Here is a 27655-nt window from a genome sequence, read left to right as displayed (position 1 = left end):
CTGTGGTTTTGATTTACATTTCTCTAATGACCAGTGATGATGAGCATTTTTTCATATGTTTGTTGGCTGCATAAATGTCTTCTTTTGAGAAGTGTCTGTTCATATCCTTTGCCCACTTTTTGATGTTTTTTTTTTTTCTTGTAAATTTATTTAAGTTCTTTGTAGATTATGGATATTAGCCCTTTGTCAGATGGACAGATTGCAAAAATTTTCTCCCATTCTGTAGGTTGCCTGTTCACTCTGATGATAGTGTTTTTTGCTGTGCAGAAGCTCCCTAATTTAGTTATATCCCATTTGTCAATTTTGGCTTTTATTGCCATTGATTTTGGTGTTTTAGACATGAAGTCTTTGCCCATGCCTATGTCCTGAATGGTATTGCCCAGGTTTTCTTCTAGGATTTTTATGATTTTAGGTCTCATGTTTAAGTTTTTAATCCATCTTGAGTTGATTTTTGTATAAGGTATAAGGAAGGGGTCCAGTTTCAGTTTTCTGCATAGGCTAACCAGTTTTCCCAACACCATTTATTAAATAGGGATTCTTTTCTCCATTGCTTGTTTGTGTCAGGTTTGTCAAAGATCAGATGGTTGTAAATGTGTGGAGTTATTTCTGAGGCTTCTGTTCTGTTCCATTGGTCTATACGTCTGTTTTGGTACCAGTACCATGCTGTTTCAGTTACTGTGGGCTAATATATTTCAAAGAGTTATCAGAGCCAAAGACAAAAATCTACATCATCTGGTTAGCCACAATCTATCTTGGTAAATAGGTTAGGTAGCAAGTCAAATAAAAATCAAAGTAAACAACTGCTTTACAAAAATAATCAAAGGAAAGTGAATTTGGATGACTTAACCAAAAGTTCTTACCTAAGACAGCATGAAAAAGTTTAGACTGATTTTCGTAGAAGGATAAACTTGCCAATGAAAATAATCAAAGTATATTAAATTAAAATTTCTTCTGCCATGAACATTGAGGATCTTCTGTTCATATGGTTTATTTTTTTCTTTAGGCAACATTAATGTTCTTGAATATATTTAACATATCAATAAATATTTTAACTTTTATATATTGTATTTGATGTGAAAGGGGCGAGTAGTTTGTCACTGATTTAAAATATTGAATTAAAATGATAGCATAAAATAATATATATTTACTGTAAACATTTTTTTAAACTCCATACCTGGAAAGATGCATTCATTCACCCAATTATTTCTAGTTTTGGCTTTTTTAAAGTGAATAAAAAATTCATACACATTTAAAGCAACCTGCATATAAAATGATTGAGAAATTTTATGTTGATGCTGTTGTTTTCTCAAATTTTTACAGTTTTCATTTTGAATCCCACATCCAATTCATCAGTGTTTCTTTGCAACTCCCCTTTATAAAGAGTTTTGAAACATTTATTTTAGTTTTCATAGAAATAATTCTCATTCTCAAGTTTCACTGGATTGCATGATGTTTAGCTAACTTATATTAGTATAATAAATAGGTTGGTAGATAAAAGTGCAACTAACTCTTGGTGAGCAACAAATAAAGGTGAAAGCTGCTATGTCACGGTGAACCAGTGAGGAGTTTTCCAGCTAATCAAATATTTTACTGAGCTAATGCAGATTACATTACTACAATATTATAGAAAACTCATTATCAGGTCCTGCGTTCAATATTTATTGTTGGTATTTCACAATCAACCAAATTTTCCTACTCTATGTTGATTTTACTTGTTGATTCTCGGAGGACAATAATATTCTCTTATTTCTAAGTTCTCCAAAAAATACCTGTTCCATGACAATATAAAGAATGGAAAGCTTTTATTTGTTCCAAGACAATCATTGTCAATGTATTATCATTTTTTATTTTCCTAGGTTTATTTAAAATTTAAATTTAACTGGGTTTTCAAATTGCCAGAATTTGTTTGCTAATGCTGGCCATCCTATCAGTAAGGCACGTAATGAAACCTAAAGTGGTCTAGTGTCACTAGAGAGCTAAACCTGGGATGGTAGGTAAGAATCCATACCTGAAAGGCCTTGAATATCATAGTAATAATTTTAAAAGCAACTAAAAGAATATCACTAATCATGTTTCTAGTAGAAGCAGAAACATAGGAAAGAAGTAACACACCTGGGAGAATGAGTTTTATTTTGATTCTTTCAGGTATTGGCAATGGATGTTTTGTGAATATCATTATGCAACTTAACACCTGATGTTCTTTATTTGTCAAAGGGTAGGCACAGGATTGCCTCACATACCTCCAGGGTATGTGTGAAATGAATCAGTTGTCCTTGGAAAACCAATGGCAGGTATATTAGCATAGAGCATATTTTACTCTCCTTTCTGTAGGTATTGATGATCCAATTTGTAGATTAAGTGCACTCCTAATGTACTTCATTTCCTTCAGTCATTTGACATGATTATCAACCTTCACTAATGCACAGATAGGAAGAGAAATCACTATAAAAATCCAATCAGTCCAGTTCAGTAAGACTATTGAATAACTTGTCTATGACAGACACTGTGTTAGACTGAGGAAATGCAAGATTGAGTACAAAAATTCCTGAATTGAAGGATTGCATTGTGTGGTGTAGAAGCTCAAAATTATTTATTGCAAACTACAGTGAAAACATTTTATGATAAAGACTATTATCATATGTATATATGTGTGTGTATGTATGTATGCATATATATATTCCTATATGTGTACTTTAATTTTAATGGAAACAAGAATTGCGCTTTCCTTGTTCTGATTAAGTTAAGCATGCAGCCAACCAACAAGTATTATAGAATTGCCTCTGAGGAATTTTTAATGACTAGTATAAAATATGGTCTGAAAGGCTAACTATGTACTGTAATTTTTAACTGCCATGGAGTGAGACAAGAAAGTGGTTAGAGTGCTCTAGGTTCCTCCTGGAAGAATTCAAGAAGTATGTTGATTTAATGAATAGACATGATTTAAGTAGTATGGTAAAATGAAAGGAATAGGTACTTTTGCCTAGAAGGAAGAATATGAATAAAATTAAGGGAGATGAAGGCACAAGCAGATGAAAAAAAAAAAGTATTCCAGCTAGGCAAGTATATAGAACTCATCTGGGGTGAATAATAAAGCAGACTAGACAGACTGGGTAAGACAAAAATGTGAACGAGCATGAGAGTAGGGAGAGAATTTTAATGTTAAGGAAGTTGAAAATAGGTTTTTAGGTTTTTTTTTTAAAAGAAATCCATGTTAGTTATATATTATAAATTCTCCCAAACTGAGCTGCTTAAAGCAATACTTATGTGTCATCTCAGCATTTTTGTGGGTGGGGAATCTGCGAGGGACTTAGCTGGATGGTTCTGGCTCAGGGCATCTTAGGCTGTAACCAAGCCAGAAGCTGGGGTTGCTGTCTCATTGCAAAGCTTGTCTGGGGTTGAAAGGTCTGCTTCCAAGCTCTCTCAGATGGTTGTTGAGAGACCTCTGTGACTTGATAGGAAGCTATCTGAGTGTCTTCACTAGGTAGTAGCTGACTTCCCCCAGAGGAAGCAGTGACAGAGAGATGGAGGTGGGGAAGGAGGGAGGGAACAAGAGTGCACCCAGGAAGGAAACAACAGTCTTTTATTATCTAATCTCATGAGCACACCATCACTTCTGTTACACACTGTTGGTTACACAGAACAAACCCGATCCAACGAGGACAAAGTCGACACGAGTACAACTCTTAGAAGGTGATGATCGAAGTCCCCCTCTGGGCCTAAACAGTGTGTTCAGTTACTTTTTAATTGTGTGTATGTGTGACAGAGAGAGAGAGAGAGAGAGAGCCTGCTCACAAAATAGATTTAAAGTGGTGAATCCAGAATGCAGAAGATAAGGTAGTAGCCTGTTGTAAAAAATAATGACCTGTAAAGACCGATTAAAGAGCAAACGTAAGAACAAGTCCATATTAATAAACCTAATGCATAAGTCGGTAAATCCTATTTTTAACTTGCAAGGTCACAAACTCTGGAAAGAGATTGCGCATATTTTCTTTCAGTGCTTTATTTCATCAGGACCATGAATGTAGGTATCCCTGCACTTAGGCTAAATTTATACATACTCTTTCTGATTTCATCTGGTTTTTGCTTTTTGAGTTTTTTTCCCCACAGGTTTCTGTTACAGTGATTCTCACACCAGCTAAAAGTTTCTCGTAGGCCCCTGGAGCAGTCTTTTGAAAGTCCACATTGCCTTTTATTTACTGTATTTAGCCTAGGAGCATTTTTTTTTTTTTTTTTTGGATACTCCTCAGAGCTTTGAAAGCAACTGGTTTTTCTCCCCAGAGGAAATTTGAACAGTTCACCATAGTTGGTAAAATAGCTCAATTCTTCTTTCTTCCAGAAGATGAAACCAAAGATGAAAGCGTGTGATTTTTTTTAAACCATGTTTCAGTGAGGGCTCCCCCACCACCTAAAGATCAACCATATGAAAAAGAGAAAGTTCTTCAGCACAAGGATGATTCCTCAATAAAGAGCAAATGAAAAGTGCCGGGGAATTAGAGACAGGGACATGTCCACAGTGGGATAAATACATTCTCAAGAAAAAAACAAAAAACAAAACACAAAACAGTATCCAGCAGCTGATCAAATTCAGTAAAATGTAAAAGAATAGGCATAGAGTTATGGATACAGCTTTAAAATCTCCCCTGGGCATGAAGCATGTGGCTTAAGAACAGAGGTCCATATACTTTCTAGCTTTCAGTGATCTTTGGTGAGCAAATCTGAGCTAACCTAATTACTTCAGCAGAATTCCAAACTGAAGTATGATTACAGAGTTAAGCAGGCATTAGCAGTGAAAATTTAATTTATGTGTCAATTTGTTACATAACTACAGATTCGTTTAGGTGCAATCTTAGCGATATTTTTGTCTCTCTGGTGTATTGGGAGCTATAGTCACAGGATCTACTTTCATGAATAAAACATCACTGGGTCTATTCCAATGTCAGTTGGGGTAACTAAAGCAAAAATTGCCTCTGGGACAAAAGATGGCATTGAAGTGAAGACACCGTCACCTTGGGCTGTGGTGTCACATACAACTATAGGGCATAGAAAAGAAAAACTCTCATTAAGGTCATTTTTCAAATGTCACAGTAGCTACTCATAAGCCCAGAAACAAGAATCGATTCACCAATGTATGCTTTATATACCGACAGTTCAACCTTAAAGTCATTTCTCACACAACTAACAGAGGTGTGTGTGCAGACACACACACACACACACACACTTTTCAAACAGTATATCAAAACGGAAAAAAAAGAATAATCATCCAAACTGAAAATTTAAAGTTCCAAATATGATTCAATGAAATGATAATAAGACAAAAATAGAATATAAGTATTCTAAAGGTTGGGATTGATTGGCTTCAAACATTTGTATTCAAAATTACAACAATGGGTGATTTTTTTTCCAATAGTCTTTCCTTCTTTCATTGGTTTATTCACAGATGTCTAGCATACATTTCATTTGGTTTTATTTGGTGTAATGAATATTTATGTATCTTGCATTAAACAAGGAAATTGTTTTTCTACGTGAAACCAACTACATTCTGTTAGTCACATCATACTTACATAACCAATTAAACAAAATTTAAGGATTTAATAAATGAATTCCCCCAATATCTAAATGTCGATTACAAACTCATTTAATTCAATTCTTCTTGGACATCTGTTGTCGGTTGAACTGTGTCCCCCGAAAAGATATGCAGAAGAACTAAACCTAGCACTTAACCTTTGCCGATGTAAACCAGTTAAAATGAGGTCATACCTGATCAGGTGAGTGGCAATCCAATTACCAGTGTCTTTATAAGGGGAGGGAGATTTGGAGAAACACAAGCACACACAGAGGGAAGAAGTCATGTGAAGCCAGGGGCAGAAACTGGAGTGATGCAGCTATAAGCCAAGGAGTGTAGCAACCACTTGAAGCTGGGAGCGGCAAAGAAGGGTTCCTTTCTACAGCCTTCCCAGGAAGCCAGCATGGCCCTGCTGGCACTTGGATTTCAGACTTTTCGTCTCCAAAACTGTAAGAAAATAAAGTTCTCTTATTTTAAGTTACACAGTGTGCAGGAATTTGTTAAGGCAGCCCTAGGAAACAAATACACATTATTTCCAAAGAGAAATAGGAATTAATTAGTATCCCTGTTTCCCTTTATGTAGTTTCTTTTACTCTGATGACTTCAAGATTGACTCTTCATCTTTGGTTTCCAGAAGCTTAGGAGTGAAGTATCTAAGTTTGATTTGTTTAGTATTCATCCTGATCAATTTGCTTTAAAATTCGTCGATTGGTGGCTTGTTGTCTTTAATTTTGGAAAAATTTTGGCCATTATTTCTTTAATATTTTTGAAATCTAATATTCTAATATCCCTGTCTTCTCTTTCTGTTTGTTTCTCTTTTTCTTATTGTGTTTCAGTTTGATTAATTTCTATTGCTCTATCTTCAAATTTACTTATTCCCCCTTCAGTGCTATCCAATTGGCAGAATAACCCATCAAAGAGATTCATCTTGGATACCATGTATTTTGTTTCTAGCATTTTCATGTGACTGTTATCTGTGTGCTGAAATTCTCCAGGGTCTGTGCATTTTGTCTACTTTTCTACTAGACCCCTTAACATTTCAGTTATTAAAGTTACCATCTGATAGTTTCAATATCTCCGAGTCTGATTTTTTGTATCTGTGTATGTGTGTGTGTTCTAATCTTTTATCCAGTACCAAATTTTATGTGTAGAATATCGGTAGAGACTGAGGCAAATAGTATTTATGCCTAGGAAAAGGCATGAGTGTATGTCTTTCAGTCACCTTGAGGTTTATGCTTGTGCATGTATGTGCATGTATGCATGCATGCATGTGTGTGGGGGTGGGGATGGATGGGGAGGGGAGTTTGAGTCCATCTATTCAGGAGTTAGAGGGGTTTCAATGTCTCATTGCCATCATTGCCTTCAGTGCATCACACACTTCATAGTCCTCTTGCAGTGGGCCGCGGTTGCCGCCTACTTAAATTAGGACCCAGTGTGCTGGAGGGTTTTTCTCAGGGTTCCTTTTCTCTCTGAGCTTTCAGAAGTTCCTGCATGCTTGCAGAACACAGGGTCTCTCTCCATGCTCTTGCCCCTTTCCTCAATGATAGACCACATATTGTGATCTGGAGCTACCCTTGCAGTGGAAACAGGGTAATTCTTGATTTTCCCGGTCTACCTTATGCACCCGGGTCTTGGATGTATGTTTTTAAAAAATCATTCTTGCTCCTCCTCTCCATGGCAGCCAAATTCTTTCTTATATCTATGGTAGGTATGGGGAAAGAGAAACTTTTCTGTCCCTTCCTCAGAGGTAGCAGAATTCTGCTTAGTATTCCTTGTAGGATCTTGGTCCTATGAGGGTTTCCTGCCTTCTGGCAATTTTTACTTCTCCTCCTTGCACAAAAGCAGTGGATCTTTCCTTCGGCCATGGGAACAGAAGTGTTTCATGTCTTTTCCTACAAGAGAAGGGTCTAGAGGAGCAAGCAGTGTTTCCTGTCTCCTCCAGTGGCAGCCAATCACCTCCTGTATGCCTGTGCTACCAAAGGAGGTCTCTTCTGCCTTATCCCAATCTTGAGCACTGGGTGGAAGCCCTTGATAAGAGCTTGCAAGTAGATACTAACTCCCCTTGTGCCTGCCGCTCCCAGCTACACCAAAGGGAGACTCTAGCCCACTCTTGGCCTTTAGGAATTTCTTAAAATTTGAGCTGATTGCTTCTTACTGGTTTCTGTGTGGTCCCTTCTTCCTACTGCGCCCTTGAAAAGGTAAAGCAGGTCATGTGTCCATATTCCCTCGGAATGGTGCCACTCTTTGGAATTTCATTCATTTTGTTGCCATGGGATGGACCTCACTAATCTGGTAATCTAAAAATAAAATAGGCATTATTTTGTAAGTGATCCAGCTTTTTCTTATGTCAGATCAGGAGCTCCGTTCTCTTCAGGTTTTCTGCATCCTTAGGGGAAGCAGAACTCAGAGAGTATTTCACAACTATAGCATTCTGATGCACATTCTTGGTTAAAAACCACTTTTAATGCAATACTTGGTTATTAAAATAGAGACATTAAAAATAGCTTAACATCCCTCAAAAATATATAAAAGGTCTATGGGGAAATATTAGAAAGTATAATAATTCTCTATAGGATAGATGACAGGCTTCCTTAGAAATTCTTTCTAGAAAAGGTAAAATTTAAATTTGGTCTCAAAGGATTTAAAGAGGTTATTAGGCAGAATAATTTTGATGCACAACCATGCTTAAGAATTATTGAACTATATTCATGAATAAAGTGCATAAAGAGTTGTTATAAAGAGAGTGTGACACAGTTATTTATAACATCAAAAATCTGGAAAATACTCAAATGTCTGACAACGTAAGAGGCTCTTTAAATAAATTATAACACATTTATAAAATGGAATGCCATGTAGTTCTATGTGAAAAAAAGTGATTGATTTTTAAGTTTGAAAAAATACTTTATAAAAATACATACAAGAAAATTTAATTTATGTATATATGTATGTATACACAGGCACACACATATGTAAAGCAAGAGAGATGCAAAATTGAATTTTTTCTGTTATTGATGTTTTAACCTTTTTAATTTAAATTTTTCTTTATTGATTGCTCATATTTTAAAAATGTTTCTATTTGTCTTTAGTCTTGATACCTGGAAAATAAAAGGCATTAAAATAGGTGAGATTAGAATAAAATAGAGAAAAAGTATAGCCAGAGATGAGATTAGTGCACACGCGCGCGCACACACACACACACACACACAAATGGTGCTTTGAGTTCCATACCTAATGCTAAAAATGATTTTAGCTCTAAGCTAAATTTGGCTCAAAATCTACACACTTTGTTCTGAGCTTTCCAGCAATCACTGAAGAGATGTAATCATGTTGTACAATTCACAGTGTTCAGAAGACAGAAAAAAAAATAGACTTCCAAGAAGAAACATACTTATTCTTGGTATTAGGATTGGAGAAAAACTTCTGGGTCCTTATGAACAGAAGACAACTGCTAATGAAGTGTGCCGCATCCTCAACATCACTCTGGTGGTAAAGAAAGACATGATTTGCGTAACTCTATTTCTTTGGAAGTTATTTGCATGAGAAAAACGTGTCATGGAGATGGGGATAGCAATTTCAGGTGGGTAACATAAAATGGCCCAGATGAGTTCTGAGTTCCTTTCTGTTCTGGCTTACACAACAGGTTGAGTTTTAAAGCATAAAGGAATAGACATATCTGCCTGGTATTTGTCCATCCACAGTGTTTCTCTTGCTTCAGCTTTGGCAAAACACTGATGACAAGTTTTAGATCCTATTCTGATATAAGAACCAAAAATGCAGCTATCCCATACTGACCTCTCCTGAGTGGCGAGGAATGTGATGCAAACAGATGCTTCATCAGAAGTCACCCTGATCCTACAAGCAGGAATCCTAGGAACCCGAAAACAGAGTCCAAGTCATCACCTAGAACTCATTCCAGCTGCACTTTAACAAGCAAACCAGTGACCAATCAAGACCTCAACTCTCATCACTGTAGTGCCGTGGCAACAATGTAACTCCAGAAAAGTCACTGTGATGCAGGACAGGCAAGCCCCCAAACTGGGGCTTAGCTAGGGAGGGTTCTTGGCTTTGCCCAGGAAAGAATTCAAGGGTAAGTCGGTGGTGTTAAACAGATGGGCTAAACAGCAATTTTTATTGAAGCAGCAGTATACAGCAGCAGAGGTACTGCTCCTTACAACCAGGACTACCCTATAGGCAGTGTGCCCAGAAAAGCAGCTCAGAGGCACTTCAGCAGTCATGTTTATACTCACTTTTATTTATATGCAAAGTAAGAGGTGGTTATGCAGAAATTTCTAGGGAAAGGGTGGTAACTTCTGGATTGTCATGTTGTTGCCATGGAAAGGGACAGTAACTTCCAAGTGTTGCCATGGCAATGGTAAACTGGCATGGCACCCTGGTGGGTGTGTCCATGGAAAGCTGCTTTAGCCTTGGCCCCGTGTAAACTAGTTTTCCATTTGGTTCCGTGTGAAAGCCCCACCTCCAGTGTTGAGTCTGGTCTTTTACCTCAAATGATGACGACCTTACATTATTAAAAACAGTAGCAACAACAGTAAAACAAACGAAAGCGAAACTCATTAACAACCAGAGCCTTTCAAACAGTAGGCAATGACATTTAAGGTGTCCTTGTGAATTAAAATGTTTAAAAAATTAATTCAAAGATAGAGGAAAGCTTTCATTGTTTAAGACAGTTGGGCGTGCAAGTTGGATAAGTAAGGTGGAACACCCAAAATGATGCAGCTTTATTTAGAATATTTGATTGTATTTTATTTTTCCTTGTTAGCAATTAAATAACATGGCTAGTTTTCAACTAAATCTGTTCTATTTCATGACAATAAAGCCAGGCCATCTGCATCTATAACTGTGCTTTCTGCTTGCTCTAGTGAAGAAGTCATCATGAGCTACAATGAAAATGATACAGAGTAATTGAGATAAGTGAAAAAGAAATGACGTCCATGTTTTATCCCTCTGGAAAAATTATCTCAACTCTGAAAGGATTGTTTCTACTGAGCCTGAACTTCAAAACGGGTTCTGTATAAACGTTAATAAATACAGTTCTATGAGTTCTTGGATTTTAGCCTTGAGGTTATTACAGTCTCAGAAAAAGGCTGAAGAAAGGTCATTTAGAACAACCACATGTTATATTTTACTCTAACAAGGTGATAAAGAATATAACTGAAAAGCTACCAATGAAATGAAGATTATGAGAAAGTGGAAATTACCTTGAACCTACTCTCATATATTCTTGGTGTTTGGAACTGTTACAAAAATGTAAGGAAGCATCATAAATCTAGAAGAAGGTTCAACTTAAAGACAGAAGCCTGAATGTGCCAGTAAGTGAGGTTCACCTCTTAGGATTGTCAGATAAACAATAAGATTTTTATTTTAATTTTTTTTCAATATTAGCATACCCCAAATACTTCGTGGGACATACTTATACTTACAAAATATTGTTCTGTATCTGAAATTAAAATATAACTGGGTGTCCTCTATTTACCTGGTAAATAGGGCAACCCTATCCTCTCTCTTTTGAGACTCACTTAAAATTTCAGAAAAATAGGAAAACAACAAGTAAATCCACAATCGCAGAGTGTGTGTTAGGGGATTGGTGAAGGCATCAGCAGAGGGAGAAAGTTAAACAAAGTGGTCTGAAAGAAAGCAGGTGGAGTAATGTTGGCAAAGCAAAATGTAGAAAGTTGACTGCCCAGAATTCCTGAGATGGGATTGCAATGGAGGCAGCTGGCCTGCCCAGCAGCAGCCTGGAAAGGTCTGGTCGTAGGGAGGATGAACGGAATTGGAAGAAAAGCCATACCCTGAAGAGGTGTTCTCTTACGTGTCCCAGGATCACATGTAGAACTGCAGACAGCTAAGCTTTTACACCTCCTGCCAATATAATAAAAATAACCATAGTAACATACAGCTCTTTCCCAAAGCAATGAAAAGAAGCATTTGGCAGAAATAGAAAGATATGATAGACTTCTTGCCCTCCACTTGGGACTGGTTTCTCAACATCTCACCCTAAAGCAAAGCCTTCCCAGCATGTATGAAGAGCTCAAAAATATTTGACAATAATAACAACAAAGATACTTAATACTAGGGCAGTAAGTCACACCAAGCGCAAACAATGCTACATGATTTTGCTAGGTAGCAGCTCAACAAAAGGAAATGGAGATTGTTCAGACTTGCTTCTCCAGGACAGAAAATCAAGCAGGGATTCGAGATAGAGGCTAAATTGAAGAATGTGTATGCCTCTGGCTGGAATAACTTCAGTGATTTATCTCTTGAAAAATTAAAGTTTTGGACAATGAGTCTGAGAAGTGGGAGGAGCCCTATATATATTGTAACTGTCTTTCTTTTTTTTTTTTTTTTTTTTTTCTTTTTGAGACGGAGTCTCGCTCTATCGCCCAGGCTGGAGCGCAGTGGTCGGATCTCAGCCGCCCACCACCTCGCCCGGCTAGTTTTTTGTATTTTTTAGTAGAGACGGGGTTTCACTGGGTTAGCCAGGATGGTCTCGATCTCCTGACCTCGTGATCCGCCCGTCTCGGCCTCCCAAAGTGCTGGGATGTAACTGTTTTTATTGTGAGCCTCCACAGCAAAGGATTACTGCCTTTTAAGAGAAGACCCCCTTTACCACTTACGGCACATTAGAGGTGAGCTTCTGTATGATTAAAAGCCTTTATCAAAAATATCCCCATTGGTTAACTGAATCTTTCTGTCAAGTGTATTCATAATTAATTGACACTAATGAAAAGCCTAGAGGTGCCAGTGGCCCTTTACAAGTTATTAAGAATGCATTGTATTGAGAGGCCGAGGCAGGTGGATCACAAGGTCAGGAGTTCGAGACCAACCTGGCCAAGATGGCGAAACCCCAACTCTATTAAAACCACAAAAATTAGCTGTGTGTGGTGGCAGGTGTCTGTAATCCCAGCTACTTGGGAGGCTGAGGCTGGAGAATTGCTTGCAGCTGGGCAGCAGAGGTTGCAGTGAGCCGAGATCATGCCACTGCACTCCAGCCTGGGCAACAAAGTGAAATTCCATCCAAAAAAAAAGCATTGTAATTAAATTAAGGCTTTTCCAGCAGCTTGGTTTTTGCATAAATATTTGAAAATATGACTTCAGTAACTAAAGGTATTTAAAGAAAATATGGAAGGCAGAAAGAAAAAAGAGTAGCTTTCTGAACTATACACATACACACAAACACACACACACACATATATATATATCACTTAGGTGAGATTTTTATCTCATTTTTACATACAATTTTTTGTGCTCTGCAACCTATATGGGACCGCACTGAAAGAAGCAGATTTTCTCCGGAAAGATAAATGGCAAGTTTCTGGAGAAATGAATGTACAAGTGTTATGCAGAATTGTTTGCTCCTTTAGAAATTGTTCATGTGAAAAATTACACTGCAAGCTACAAAAAGCCTATAGAGGCTAGGGAGAAAAACCGGTGACTGACAGACCAGTCTGATGTCTTTATTAGGAGAAGACACTCAAATAGCCACTGAAAAGTGCACACCTGAGGTCTCTGAGAAGAAAATTCACACTTATTCAAAAGGAGCAATGTTAGTTTCAGTCTAAAACCTGAAGACATTGTTGAGTTCCAGAGAATGGATATTCTAGGTGCTAATCAACTTTTCTTGGCCTTGATGGAAAAAATCATCCAGGGTTCTTTAGGCAAAACTGTCTTGCCTTATTAATTAAAGCAGCTTAATTAAATGTATACATGAGATAATAAAACTCTCCCATCCAGAATAGACTCTAGATGCAAGAAGTGTGAAAACGAGTAATGTTAGTAGAAAGCTTGTTGTTGAAACCAAGCAAGGAGTATATTTCTTTACTAATTTGAAGAAGAATTAGAGGTTTTGTTTGTTAGGCTTTTGTTGTTTTTCAATCTGTTTTAATTAAAAGGCACTGCAGAAGCAAAGGTATATTCTGATGAACTGAAGTCTCAGACTCCACATACCGCTTTTCTTTATTATTTTGTCTATTCAGGGGCAGATGTTCCATATTTGTGGGAAGATCTAAACAGAAAGAATTAAGTGGTAGACTATGTTTTCAAAGATTGACATCTGGTTTGTTAAAACCATTGAACCAAATGCAGTATTCAAAACCAGAAGCCAGTTTAGGATGGTTTTCCTCGTTAAAGTAATAGTAAGGCAGGCTCTAGCTTTTCCACACAGAGAAATGTGTTCGTTAATTTTAAAAAATATTCCTTGTACTTTCTCTCTCCCTCCATTTGCAGTTCCTCCCTTTAACAGATGGAGAATGTTTCTCTGCCTTCAGTTGACCTTTGGACTTATTTTGGCCAATAGAATGCAATGAAAGTAACCACGTGCTGAATCTAAGGCAGACCTCAGTGGCTGTGTGAGTTTCCATGATCTTTCAGAACTCCATCACTGTCCTGTGAACAAACCCAGGTTAGCCTATGGGAGTGAGACACCATATGAAGAGATCCCAGTTATCACAGCTGAGGCCATCCTAGACTTGTTTGCAGCCAGTTGATTCTGTAGGATGTGAGAAGGACCAGCCGAGGTCATCAGAGCCACATTTGCCACACCCACAGCTAACTGCAGCTATGTGCCTGAGCCCAGCTGTGACAACTGCTTAGCTAATCTGGAGACTCATAAGCAATAAAGGATACTTTTGGATCTATAATCCACTGAAATTTGATTGGCTTGTTACACAGCAGTAGCTAACTGATACAGGACAGCAGTGGTAGATTTAGAGATCGAACAATGAAAAATGAGATGTCTTTTGTTTTCTTTAAATGTATGTAGCCAAATACAGCAAAAGTTTTCCAAACTATTAAAAAAATATGAAAAGTCAGCCCTGAGAATCAGACAGACCAGAGAGAGAAGTTCAGCTACAAAGTTCAGGTGCAAAAATGCATCTCTTAAGAGGAATAAAGAACGTCTACTGTAACTCTGGTGGTTATATCTTGGAGGCTAAAAGAGCAAGGTAAACGTGCAATGGCAAAGGCAGAGTCCTCTTTGGAGGACAGGACAGCGATTCAGCAGAGAAGTAAAAAAAGAAAAAGAAGTTGGCTTAGCTTTTGGCTCTAAAAACAAAATCTCCTGTAATACCTTCATTTTTATCAATATACTTCTATTTTAAGCTGCATACAAAGAATAAAGATTTTGGCTTCTGTTACTCCAACTTCCTTTTTTCTAGGGTCTTCAAACATGTTTCTATTCAGTTATCTGTGTCCCTACACAGGGCATAGGTTTTCTAATTTCTATATGAAAAGCTGCTTTTCAGAAGAGGGTACCCAGCCTGGGCAACACAGAGAGACCACGTCTCTACAAAAAAATCTAAAAATTAGCTAGGCATGGTAATGCACACCTGTAGTCCCAGCTGCTTGAGACACTGAGGCAAGAGGATCACTTCATCTTAGGAGTTCAAAGCTGCAATGAGCTATGACCTTTTTTCCTAGATAATTACTTCTGAAGAGAAAGCAAAATCAAGCCCTACATGAAATCATTCAGCAAGGAGATGGCAGATACATGATATTTTCTCGAGAAATAGAAGGAGGTATGGAGGCTGGGACCCATTATAATTCTATGCAAGTCTAGGCTCTGCATGGCAGAGGGGCATGTAAATGTTGCCCTCCAGTACAGTGGATATAGGACTAATTGTCCTGTACTGAGGCTGGTGAAACAACAAGGCCTTGAGCCATGGGTTTCTCATTGATCTTTTGAAGGGCTTACTTTATTTTTACCAGCATTTCCTAAATGTATCTTAACTCCCTGCCTTGAGGCTCAATGGGATTATTCCTCCCAGAACAAAAAATATATTGAAAGATTAAGAGTGCAACTTAAGAATTCAGTGGCATTCAACACTGATAGCACTCCTCTGGAAAACAACAGTGTGGCCTCTACCTCCTTACTGGAAGACTGCCTGTGACTTCTTGGAAATGACTGAATGGTTCTTTCTACCATCATTTTTCCCAGAAGGGTAAGAACACAGATATTTTATTTCCCTGGTTCTTTTATTAAAGCAACGTTGGATATTATTTATACAACTTAAGACTTGATTACCCTTAACACTGGAGTCGCTATTTGTACCAAAATTCATCTTTCTGACTAGCAGCACTAAAGCTTCTCCAGTATGCCTTCCCTCTCCGCCCCCACAAAATGTCTCACACTTATGTTACAGTATTCACTGCTCTACCTGGCTTGCTTCCTCTTTTTCTTGCTCTTTTCTTCTCTCTCTCTCTCTTTCTCTGGCCTAAAAAGCAATGGTAAAATCCTTTTCCATTGGTAATGGTCTCACAGGCAGAGAAGATACCTAAAGGTAAGGAATTGAGAAACTACCCTAGAAGTTCTAGAACATGGACAGGGAGGTATAGGTCAGTTTTCTGTTGCTAACGTAACATGTCACCACAAATCTAGTGGTTTAAAGCAACAAAGGTTTATTATCCTACAATTCTGGTGGTCAGAAATCCGAAACTGAGTTTTAAGAGGCTAAAATCAAGGTGTAAACAGAAAGGATATAGAAGAGATGCTATTAGTTTGCCTTTTCTAGAAGCCACCTGCATCCTTGGGCTCATAACCTCTTCCTCCATCTTCTAAGTAACTCACATAGCATCTTCTCTCTCTGACTCTGCTTCTCTCCTCATCGTCATTACACAGAATTCTTCTGACTCTGGCCCTCCTTCCTTCCTCTTATTAAGAACCCTTGCAACTGCATTGGATCCACCCGGATAATCCAGATTATCTCCCTGTCTCATGGTTCTTGATTTAATCACATCTGTAAAGTCCCTTTTTGCCATGTGAGGTAACATATTGACAGGTTTTGGAAATTAGAACACAAACCTCTGTAGGCGCCATTATTCTGTCTACCACAGAAGAGTAACAAGAAAAATATTTTTTGAGTTATTCTTTGGGCATGTGTCTTAGGCAACTGTATTAGTATGTTTTCATGCTGCTAATATAGACATACCCAGGACTGAGTAATTTATAAAGGAAAGAGGTTTAATGGACTCACAGTTCCACAAGGCTGGAGAGGCCTCACAATCATGGCAGAGGCAAATGAGGAGCAAAGGCACATCTTACATGGTGGAGGCAAGAGTGTGGCAGGGAAACTGCTCTTTATAAAACCATCTGCTCTCATGAGACATACTTGCTACCACAAGAACAGTATGGGGAAAACCACCCCCATGATTCAATTATCTCCACCTGGGTTTTATTAACAATTCAAGGTGAAATTTGGGTGGAGACACAGCCAAACCATATCATTTTGCCCTTGGCCCCTCCTGAATCTGATGTCCTCACATTTCAAAACCAATCATGCCTTCCCGACAGACCCCCGAAGTCTTAACTCATTTCAGCATTAACTCAAAAATCCACAGTCCAAATCTCATCTGAGATAAGGCAAGTCCCTTCCACCTATGAGCCTGTAAAATCAAAAGCAAATCAGTTACTTCCTAGATACAATGAGGGTACAGGCATTAGGTAAATGCACCAATTTAAAACGGGAGAAATTGGCCAAAACAAAGGGGCTACAGACCCTATGCAAGTTCAAAATCCAACAGGGCAGTCAAATCTTAAATCTCCAAAATGGTCTACTTTGACTCTGTGTCTCACATTAAGGCCATGCTGATGCAAGAGGTGGGTTCCCAGGGCTTGGGCAGCTCTGCCTCTGTGGCTTTGCAGGGTACAGCCTCCCTCCCAGCTGCTTTCATGAGCTGGCACTGAGTGTCTGAAGTTTTTCCAGGAGCATGGTGCAAGCTGTCGGTGGACCTACCATTCTTCGGTCTGGAGTATGGTGGCCTTTTCCTCACAGCTCCATTAGGCAGTGCCCCAGTGGGGACTCTGTGGGGACTCTGTGTTGGGGCTTCAACCTCACATTTCCCTTCCAAACTTGCCTAGCAGAGGTTTTGCATGAGGGGTTCTCCCCTGTATCAAACTTCGGCCTGGACATCCAGGCATTTCCGTACATCCTCTGAAATCTAGGCAAAGGGTCCTGAATCTCAGTTCTTGACTTCTCTGTATCAGTAGGTCCAACACCACCACATGGAAGCCCCCAAGGCTTGGGGCTTGCATCCTCTGAAGCCATGACTACAGTGACTGGGATGCAGGGCACCAAGTCCCTAGACTACACACACCATGGGGGTGCTGGGCCCAGCCCACAAAATCATTTTCCCTCCTAGGCCTCCAGGCCTGTGATGGGAGGGACTGCTGCAAAGGTCTCTGACATGCCACAGAAACATTTTCCCCATTGTCTTGGTGATTAACATTTGGCTCCTTGTTACTTATGCAAATTTCTGCAGCCAGCTTGAATTTCTTCTTAGAAAGTAGGTTTTTCTTTTCTATCACATCAGACTACAAATTTTCTGAACTTTTATGCTGTTTCTTTTTTAAAACTGAGTGCTTTTAACAGCACCCAAGTCACCTCTTGAATGCTTTGCTGCTTAGAAATTTCTTCTGATACCCTAAATCATCTCTCTCAAGTTCAAAGCTCCATAAATTTCTAGGGCAGGAGCAAAATGCTGCCAGTCTCTTTGCTAAAACATAGCAAGAGTCATCTTTAGTCCAGCTCCCAACACGTTCCTCATCTCCATCTGAGATCACATTAGCCTGGATTTCATTGTTCATATAATTATCAGCATTTTGGGCAATGCCATTCAACAAGTCTCTAGGAGGTTCCAAACTTTCTCACATTTTCCTGTTTTCTTGAGTCCTCCAAACTGTTCCCACCTCTGCCTACTCGGTTCCAAAGTCCACTTCCACGTTTTTGCTATCTTTACAGCAGTACCCCACTCTGTGGGTACCAATTTACTGTATTAGTTTGTTCTTATGCTGCTTATAAAGACATACCCAGGACTGAGTAATTTATAAAAGTAAAGAGGTTTAATGGACTCACAGTTCAACATGGCTGGGGAGGCCTCACAATCATGGCAGAAAGCGAAGAAGGAGCAAAGGCATCTCTTACATGGTGACAAGCAAGAGCGCATGTGTGGGGGAACTGCCCTTTATAAAACGATCAACTAGTGAGATTTATTCACTACCACAAAAACAGTATGGGGGAAACTGCCCCCATGATTCAATTATCTCCACCTTGCCCCACCCTTGACACATGGGGATTATTACAATTCAGGGTGAGATTTGGGTGGGGACACAGTCAAACCATATCAGCAACGTTTAAGTCCTTTCCTGTATACTACTCAATTTATCCTTACAGAACCCTGTGAGATATGGATTATTTTCCCCTTTAATAGAAAATTAAATAAATTATTATCATATTTAGCAGAACTAAAGTTATCATAAATGTGCCTCTATAATTGTGTAAAATTCTCAATTAAAAATGAATTGCTTAAATAGGTCTATTTTAGGAGACACTTTGAAAACCTTAAAAGATATTCAATGATTTTGTAGTCATTAACATAAATAAGAACACTTTTTCTACTAATGTTTTGACTTGGGTTGACCCACGACTTAATAAATGATAGCAAAATTGTTTTGAAAATCAATTTCAGAAGACACAGATATTAATCTGTGACTTACACTAACAATCAAGAAAGCATAAATCTGAACAATATTTTTGGTTTCCCATATATAAATTGGTATGTAATATCTTCTGGAATTTTAGCTTTTGGATAATGTACATTCTATAATTAACCTATGATCAACCTATTGCTCCCTTTTAGACCAAACTTATTGTATCAGTAAACCATAAGAAAAAAATAGATGTTCTGTAAAAACATTTATTCAGAAGCCATTACCTCTTATTTAAGGGAAATGTATAATAGCTTTTAAATATTGACTCTTAAGACTTTTTGACCCTACATTTCTTGTATGTCCAAGATACAGAAGCAAATTTTCTTAGTGTCTTTTCTATACTGGTCATTATATCAGAATTGGAAAGTGAGACGGTAAGAGAATCAAGTTACAGAAACATACAGAAACATGTCAATAACTTTGCTCATTTTAAAATTCAAGAATCCCACTAGAAAGATTTGGGCTCCCAAAATGAAGGTATAGTTCTATGGTCTGAATGTTTGTGCCCTCTAAAATTCATGGGCTGAAATTCTCACCCTCATGGTGATGGTATTAAGAGGTGGGTTTTTGAGAGCTGAGTGTGTAATGAAGGTGGAGCCCTCACGCATGGTATTAGTGTCCTTATTAAATGAGGCTCAAGGGAGGTTGTTTGCTTCATCCATCGTATGAGGATGCAGCAAGGAGATGCCTTCTATGAACCAAGAAGTGAGCCTTCACTTGATAATGAATCTTCCAGTGCCTTGATCTTGCACTTGTTAGCCTGCGGACTGTGAGAATAAATTTCTGTTGTTTATAAGCCACCCAGTCTATGGTATTTTGTTATAACAACTAGAATGAACTAAAACATATAGTCTGCTAATGCTGTTTATGTCTCAGTTCTATTTCTACGGAAATGTTAACTCATGCTATCTTGCTCTCAACCTCTACATCCTAGTATTATTTAAAAAGGTCATCAACACACATATTGGTATAAAAGGCCTGAGGATGAACAAGCTCTGAGAGATGCGACAGGGGAATAGAAGTACCACTGCCTGTGGTGTTTGAAGATGGCACTACCTACCAATAAAGGCAGTGCTACCCGATAGCTTCAAGTTGCATGATTTGGTAGCAGACTTGAGCCAGATGCTTGGGACTGGATTGTACACTGCTGCCAGTTTTCCTCTATCACTAAGCGAATATATCCTTTCCTTTATGGGAAAAGCTCTCCTTTTCATACCGGGCATTAGTATTATTAATTCTATTTGTTTACTGATGAATATTTTCAGGCTAAGTGAAGCTCCTTGCCTTCCACAAATGAAGAACAAACGTTCTGGCTTCTCTGATTAAATGACCAGGAAATTTAACCCTTTCAGCTACCTCACACAGACGACTTCCTTATCTGATCTTAATAGTCAAGATAAATATTTTGACAAGGATGGAAACAGGCCAAATGGTAACAAAACCAGGTATTCTCTGAAGACTATTACAAAGCAGAATAACTAAAACATCAGAAATGGTAGTAAAGAATTTGTTCTGGTTTAGACTAAGATACATGCTTATGGTAATTCCTAGACCATCAAATATTAACATTTGTTCTCATTAGAGAGCAACAACTCGCCTCACTGGGTCTTGAGGGCTTCACCAAGCTTGGTTCTCCACAGCGCCACCCTCTGGCCTTTTCAATGTATGCAGTCTTCAGCGAGCATTTCCTTGAGAACCTACAAGGAAATTAGCATGTGGTGAACACAGGGAAGTTAGATACGGAAGGATTTACTCCCCTTCTTTGAGAAAGGCATACAGAGCTTTAAGATCTATTAGCATCTTGAGGTATCAAAATAGGCAAATGACCAGTAAAAAATGTAAATAAAAGAGAATGGATAAAGGGAAGAAAAAGGAAGGGAAAGAGCAAGGAATATAATGCTCTCATTGGTGACGTAAAGCATGTATTAAAGAAAGTAAATAATAAGCCAAAAGAACATAGGAAAAAATAGGGCAGTATCAAATGAAGTATGGTAAGATTGATAGACGTTTGGGATCATGGCCTAGTCAGTTAAGAGGCTGTCTGATTCTGGTTACACAAGACATAATGGATAAATATATGCATCTTTTAAAAGAAAACCTATTCATTTGTGGTGTTTGGAGCTTGTCCTCTGATTTCTTTTTCCCTCTCCTATTCAGCCCACCCTTTTTTACTTACAGAGCATCCTTGTTACTCAGCATCCCAACGTCTTCCAACGATCACGTGCTTCATTGAACAGCCATGACCATCTCTTCTTCAGTGCTCAGTTTAATAATGAGCACATGAGAAATTCTGCTCATTAAAGACATAGAGAAGAATGCTGGAGGCTTCTTGGAAAGATGGCTTGCCTCCCTCCCACCTCCCATAAAAACAACACTGGAGAAAGGCACCCCTCTTCTTTTCCTGGAATTTCTCAGGTTTTCACATGAGCAATGGACCTGCAGCAGAAATCACAGGGGGAGCTGCCCTGCAGAGAGAGCCAATCCATGAAGTATGGCAAGAGCATAAGGACAGAAAGCACTTGGACTCTTGATGAAGTCAGTGAGCCAAAAGATATTTGGAGTTGAGATTTTTATTGCATGCATACAAATGCATCCAAATTAGTGTATTCTCTAATTTGTTATCTGGCTATGTCATGCTTCATCAATACTTTTTATGTGGTGACACGCTAGGGAAATGAAAATCCATGGAAATGAAGTTAATACATTTCACTTTTTTAAGACAAGATGGATTGATAATAAAAAAAAATGGTAAATATTTCAAATAAATTGCATATAAGCATAATATATCTTTTTGTTATTTTTAAAATTCACAAAAATACCTTCAACTGGAATGGTATCAGACAATATAAATCTGGTATTTGGCGCTTTCCTTACACGTTAACTGAGTCAGATACACATATCTGATTCTAAATTCTTGGCACATATACATAAAGATTTGAATAATCTGTAAGGAAAAAGAGGAATTAAACTTTAAAATGAATAATCTCATATTGTATTTTGATGAGAATTATTTTAAAAGTTTAACCTTGAATTAGAGATATAACTGTGCCACGAGGATTTTGCAGCCTTTAAACATTTCAATGAAAAACCAAACACATTGTTTAGTTGGTACTATGTAAACCAAATATCTGATAGATATTTAATATTTCTTTATAATGGATTCAGTGTCACAGAGCCATATAACTGACAAATCAAGAGTTTTCCAGGACTTTCTAACTCTCTGAATGAAGTTTCATGTGCTAATTGCACAGCCTCGCAGACATAGCTTCTTTGTTTCAATATTCATGTTTATTGACATGTCTGTATGCATGCCCGGGACAGAAGCTAATTAATGAATGAAACCGATTTATAATTTGACAGCTGTTAATTCTTCATTAGCTGCACTTTTAAAATTTGTGTCTATCTGGAAAGAAACATGTTTGTCATTTTCCAAGAGAGAAAAGTAAAATCTAATCTACTAGATTATTATGAATTTGTGGATTAACGCAAAACTAAAGCAAAATAATAACTACCTAAAAGCTGTTCAGCTCTCTGAGACTGCACTACAACCTGTGTGATCCCTCTTGCTTCCAGAAATATAATGATGGTTTTGCCTTTTTATTTTGATTTTTAAAAAATCAACTGTTTTTTTTCTCCAAACTGTCAGAATAAATGACATGTGGTAAGACCTTTGAAGCCATTATGTAAAAGTTAAGCCTGCAAGTTCACTAATTTATGGGAAAAATAAAGAAAAACATGTCAGAGTCATAGGGAGAGTGGCTTTTAACTGGAAGTTTGAACTTACAGTGTAAAATCTTAGTCTCCCAAGGTTGTTACTTTCTGAGTGAATGGAAGAAAATAGGGTAATTGAGAAAAGAAAAAATGTAACTGGCTTTCTGTGAGTTTTCTGGCAATGCCCAGTGAATAGAATTGGTGAAATTCAGCAAAGGTACCAAGAGACCCCTTATGCCATGATACTGAGCATCATCCAAGTGAGTCGAATGGATAGATTTTATTCCCTCATCATTTTCCAAGCACATAGTAATGTTAACATTTTGTTCTTGCCTGCTTTTGATAAAGTTGTATTGTATTCAACTCTAGCTGGGTTTTTGGCAAAATTATTTTGTGGGATAGCAATTAAATTTTATGTAAGTTGACATCTTTGTATCTTTCAAATGAATTGTTTATTTGAAGATAATTTTAAAAAACTAAATATTTTCACAGCAAAATGTAGATAATAAGAGTTGTTTAGATATCCCACTACTTCTTATTTATGTAATTTTTCATATTTCAACATCTTAGAGTTACAATTAATAACTCTAATTATTACTCTAATTGACGTCTTTCTCCCCATTTACTATTATGTGAAAAAATGGTGCAAATTATTAATGGCATCTAAGTTGAGATGAAATACAGTAGCTTTACTATTCTAATAATGTCTCATGCATTCAGCATCTCTCACATTTTAAGCTGTGTGGTCTTTTTATCTACCTGTTTAATTCATGTGGGCTTTGAAATTTGTGTCCTCCCTCCAATTTCATCTTCCATGGCCACCCAGCTCTATATGTCAAAATTTTCAACATTCTGCTCAAAACTCCAAGGTAGAATTCAGCTGCTATTCCCTTCTGAAAGCTCTCCTTGGTTATCCAAACCAGAAATGCCATCTTTAGTCCTTAAACTACCACTCCTGTTTTCTTAACTACAACCATAGTGCTTTTCCTAAATTGCCTCTTATTAAATGTATGTGTGTATCTATGTAGCCACATAGATACAGAATTTTGAAATAATGTTTTTATATTCAAATGCTTAGCCCTGTGTTCGAGGATTTTCATGATATGTTCCCCAAATGATGGTACATTCTTACTTCTCACTAGTTCATTAAGATTTTTGTGATACTGTTGTCATAGTGGAGTAGTTGATGTTATTTTAACACTCAGCACATCAATGCTTCCATGATTAGTTCATGATTCTTCCTCGGGCTGTAATATCCTTTCCTAATTCACTTATCACAATAAATCATTTTTTGCGATCCTGCTCAAATATTGTAGATTAAAAATATCCTTCAAGGCTGTCTGCCAGATTTAATTATTTCTTCTTCTGTGCACATGAAGTTACATTGCATATGCTTCTCTAAAACATATTATTCAGCCTTGCTTTGAAATTTGTTTTCTCCCCTGAAGGATTGTAGACACTTCTAGGACACAATTTTTATCTTACATATTTTGTTATTTTCAAAGAATTCCAGGCATAAAAGATATTGTTCATCCTACGGTGTTTTCATTTTTTATGTGACCATCTCTAAGAAACCCTATTCTTCGTCGCATCTATAAAGTGATAGCGTCAAGTTCCTCTATGAGGCAAAGATATAATACCTCATGCCTAGGTAGGCATTGCAAAGTATTTAAGTTGAGAATCAAAACCCAATTGTCTGATTTTCTGCCAATTCTGGGGATGTTATTGGGTCTGTTCTAAGTAGAACCTCATAGGAGAACTTAATTTAGTAGTAGTTTATGTTTGTCTAATGATTTGCTGAAGGTATCCATCTACAATCTGATTCAAAACATCATTTCTTTCTAATTCAAGGAAGGGAAAGAAAAACAAACGTCTGCATCTATGAGGAAGTGACTCCCAGAGGGTACTGATTGTTATGTCAATGGCAGTCCCCCCTTACTTATTCCTGATAATTTATAGGGAAAAAAATGTGCTTAAGGAAGTCTTGCTCTTCCCCACAATCCTAAGGATGAACCGTAATTGATGAAAGGAAGAACATGTGACAAAATTCTAGACAACTGCAAATAAAAAGTTGTCCACTGGAGCTTCTTACTTGATTACAAATAGGCATAAGTTCCATTTGTAGTGCTGACAATTAAACGCTGACTCCACTGGCCCTCTCACACACAGCAAATATTAACTCTGGACATAGTACTGAAAGGAATAGCCTGAAGTCCCTGAAGTGTAAATAGAACAGGCAAAATCTGGAGAGAAATGGACACAGAGAAGAAGGGAACAACATTGTGTTAGCTCCAATTTTAGCCTTTTAGCCTGCAAGCAAGTGTCAGTTAATATTGCCCACGGTGGCCAAAATTTCAATAGAAAACTCACAGAATTTCCGGCCTAAAGAACCAGAGGGCAGACTCCAAGGCAACCATAGCTTCTAGAATGTGAGGGGGATATCCAGGAAAGAAAAGAGGCATAGAGAAGGGTAGAATCACATTTTGAGTACAAACTCTACCCAGATTTCTGGCTCATATCGAAACCACACATATGGAGCTCATATTCAGAGGAATCCAGCTAAGAATAAAATAACTAAACTGAAATTTGACCTGTTGCTGAAAAGACAGAGCTTGCAGTTTGAGTCCAACCAAGTAAACTGAATACCAAAACAACAATAACAGCAAAAACAACAAAAACATTTTCTGCAGCAATATAAAAAGATCCAGAGCCTTCAAAATAATGTAAATCACAAATTCAGGACATCATCCAGAAGTGTGCAACGTAAAAACAACCAGTAAAATGTCTACTTTCCAAAAGAGGAGACAATTAATATAGAACAATTCCAAGGTATCTCAGATATTGAATTGGCATGAAAAAAATGTTTGAGTAGCTAGTATAACCAGTTCAATGAGATAAAGGAAATAAGTTTGTAATAAATGAATTAGCTGGGTGTGGTGGTGCACACCTGTAATCCCAGCTACTTGAGAGGCTGAAGCAGGATAATCACTTGAACCAGGGAGGCAGAGGTTGCAGTGAGCCAAGATCGTGCCACTGCACTCCAGCCTGGGCCAAAGACTGAGTGAGACTTGATCTCAAAAATAAAATAAAATAAAATAAATGAAAGGATGGTAAATCTCAGCAGTGGAACAGAAAGCATTAAAAAATGAACCAAATAAAAAATTTAGAAATAAAATAGCCAATATTTTGGGAAAAATACTAGATTTGCTGTATTAAAAACTTTTGAAGTCTAAAGTTAAGTGAACTAAGATTTCATCTTAAGAAGTAGGGAATAAAAATAATTTCAAAGCAAGTGGAAGGTAGGAAATAATAAATAGCAGAAATCAATGAAATGAAAAACAAATTTTAGAGAAAGCTAACAAAGGCAATTTTGATACTTTGTAAGATCAATAAAATTAGGAACCTCTAGTTCTATTAATTTTTAAAAGTGGAATAAATAGAAATTACCAAAGACAAAAGAGGAGTAATTATTTCAGATCCTACCAACATTAAAAGGATTAAAAGAGAATATTATCATCAGCATTATACCAACAATTTAAATATCTATAATAAATGGTTAAATTCTTTGAAAAATAAAACTACAGACACAACAAGAGATTTAAAATTCTCTGATTAGCCCTATATCCAGTAGTTAAATAAAATGTTTTAAATCAGTCTTCCTACAAAAAATTCTACACCCCGATGTTCCACTAAGTTATTATAAATCTTAAATGAGCAAGTGGCAATAATCTCACACTAACTCATTCAGAAGATGAAAGGAAGTCATATAAAGAAAATTATTTCACTTCCACACTCCTTCTCTCAGGCTTCTAGCAGGTGTACATAGGTATGTTTTGGTGTTGAGTCCGCCATCTTTCAAAGATGAGGGAGAATCTTAGAGAATGGGAAAGAAGTTGGCCCTAAATCCCTATATCACTAAAACAAAATTATCCCAACCTGAAAATGCTTACTTCTGGACTTCTAAGTTAAGATAAGTTAATAAACCACAATTCTTTAAAGCAAAATGTTATTTTGAACAAAAATATATTTTAGAAACACTTTTCTGTTGTTAAATATTACATAAGTGCAGAAAGTTAAAAAAGCAAACAACTCAGTGAATTATACAATGATAACTGACATAACTACCACTCATCTCAGGAAATAAGAATATTGCAAGTCATCCCAAAGATATTCACATTTCTTCATCCAACTATAATCCCATTTGGTTAATCTCAAAGATGAACTGTCCGGACTTTTGTGGATATTATTCTCTTTATTGTTTTGCGTTCAAATGCTATACATCTAAGTCAGACACAATAGTCTTGTTGGTCTTCGATTTTTCTTCAACTTACTGAAATTATTGCTGTTGTTATTTATTTTAAATGTTTTTTAACTTCTTCAAAATTTATTTGTTGACAAAATGGAATCCAAAGTTATTTTATCAAATGAAATATACTTAACATGGGAGCTATAATATCGAGAGCTCATTTCCTTTCCTACTTCATATTTTAAGTTGAAATATATTGATACTTTAATATGTTACTATTTTAAAATGTAGTAGTCTGGTACTGCTATTGTTTTGTTTTGTTTTGTAATTTTTTGAAAGAAAATGAGGCATCTTTTATTTGAAATACATATAAACAAGTTTGAGATTTTGCTGAAGATCTGTTGTGATTGCTAGTGATTTACAGGTCAGAACCACTGGAATGGCAATTAACCACCATCTGAATACCATAAGCATGAAGCCTAATACCATAAGCATGAAGCTGAATCATAAGTATTAAACCTGGCAAAGAAGAAATAACCTTTGAAGAATAGAAAACTTAAATGCATAGGTTTAAATATCTAGTTATTCTTGTTTCACAAATAGAATATAATATTTTACTTAACCTTGTACTGAGTTG

At 37.2% G+C, this 27655-nt stretch overlaps 1 long non-coding RNA gene across 1 annotated transcript in view; it reads left to right on the top strand.

The window, feature by feature from the left end:
• Positions 1 to 10717, top strand: part of LOC116274583 — a 120653-nt gene extending 109936 nt beyond the window's left edge. Inside the window, exon 4 of the long non-coding RNA XR_004183369.1 lies at positions 8906 to 10717. This is a non-coding gene — a long non-coding RNA (uncharacterized LOC116274583). The remainder of the gene's footprint in view (positions 1 to 8905) is intronic.
• The last annotated feature ends 16938 nt before the right edge of the window (positions 10718 to 27655 follow it).

This window comes from Papio anubis, chromosome 4 (assembly GCF_008728515.1).
Source record: "Papio anubis isolate 15944 chromosome 4, Panubis1.0, whole genome shotgun sequence".
NCBI classification, from domain to species: domain Eukaryota; kingdom Metazoa; phylum Chordata; class Mammalia; order Primates; family Cercopithecidae; genus Papio; species Papio anubis.
Note: the sequence above shows the minus strand (reverse complement) of the source record. Positions and strands in the feature narration are given on the sequence as shown.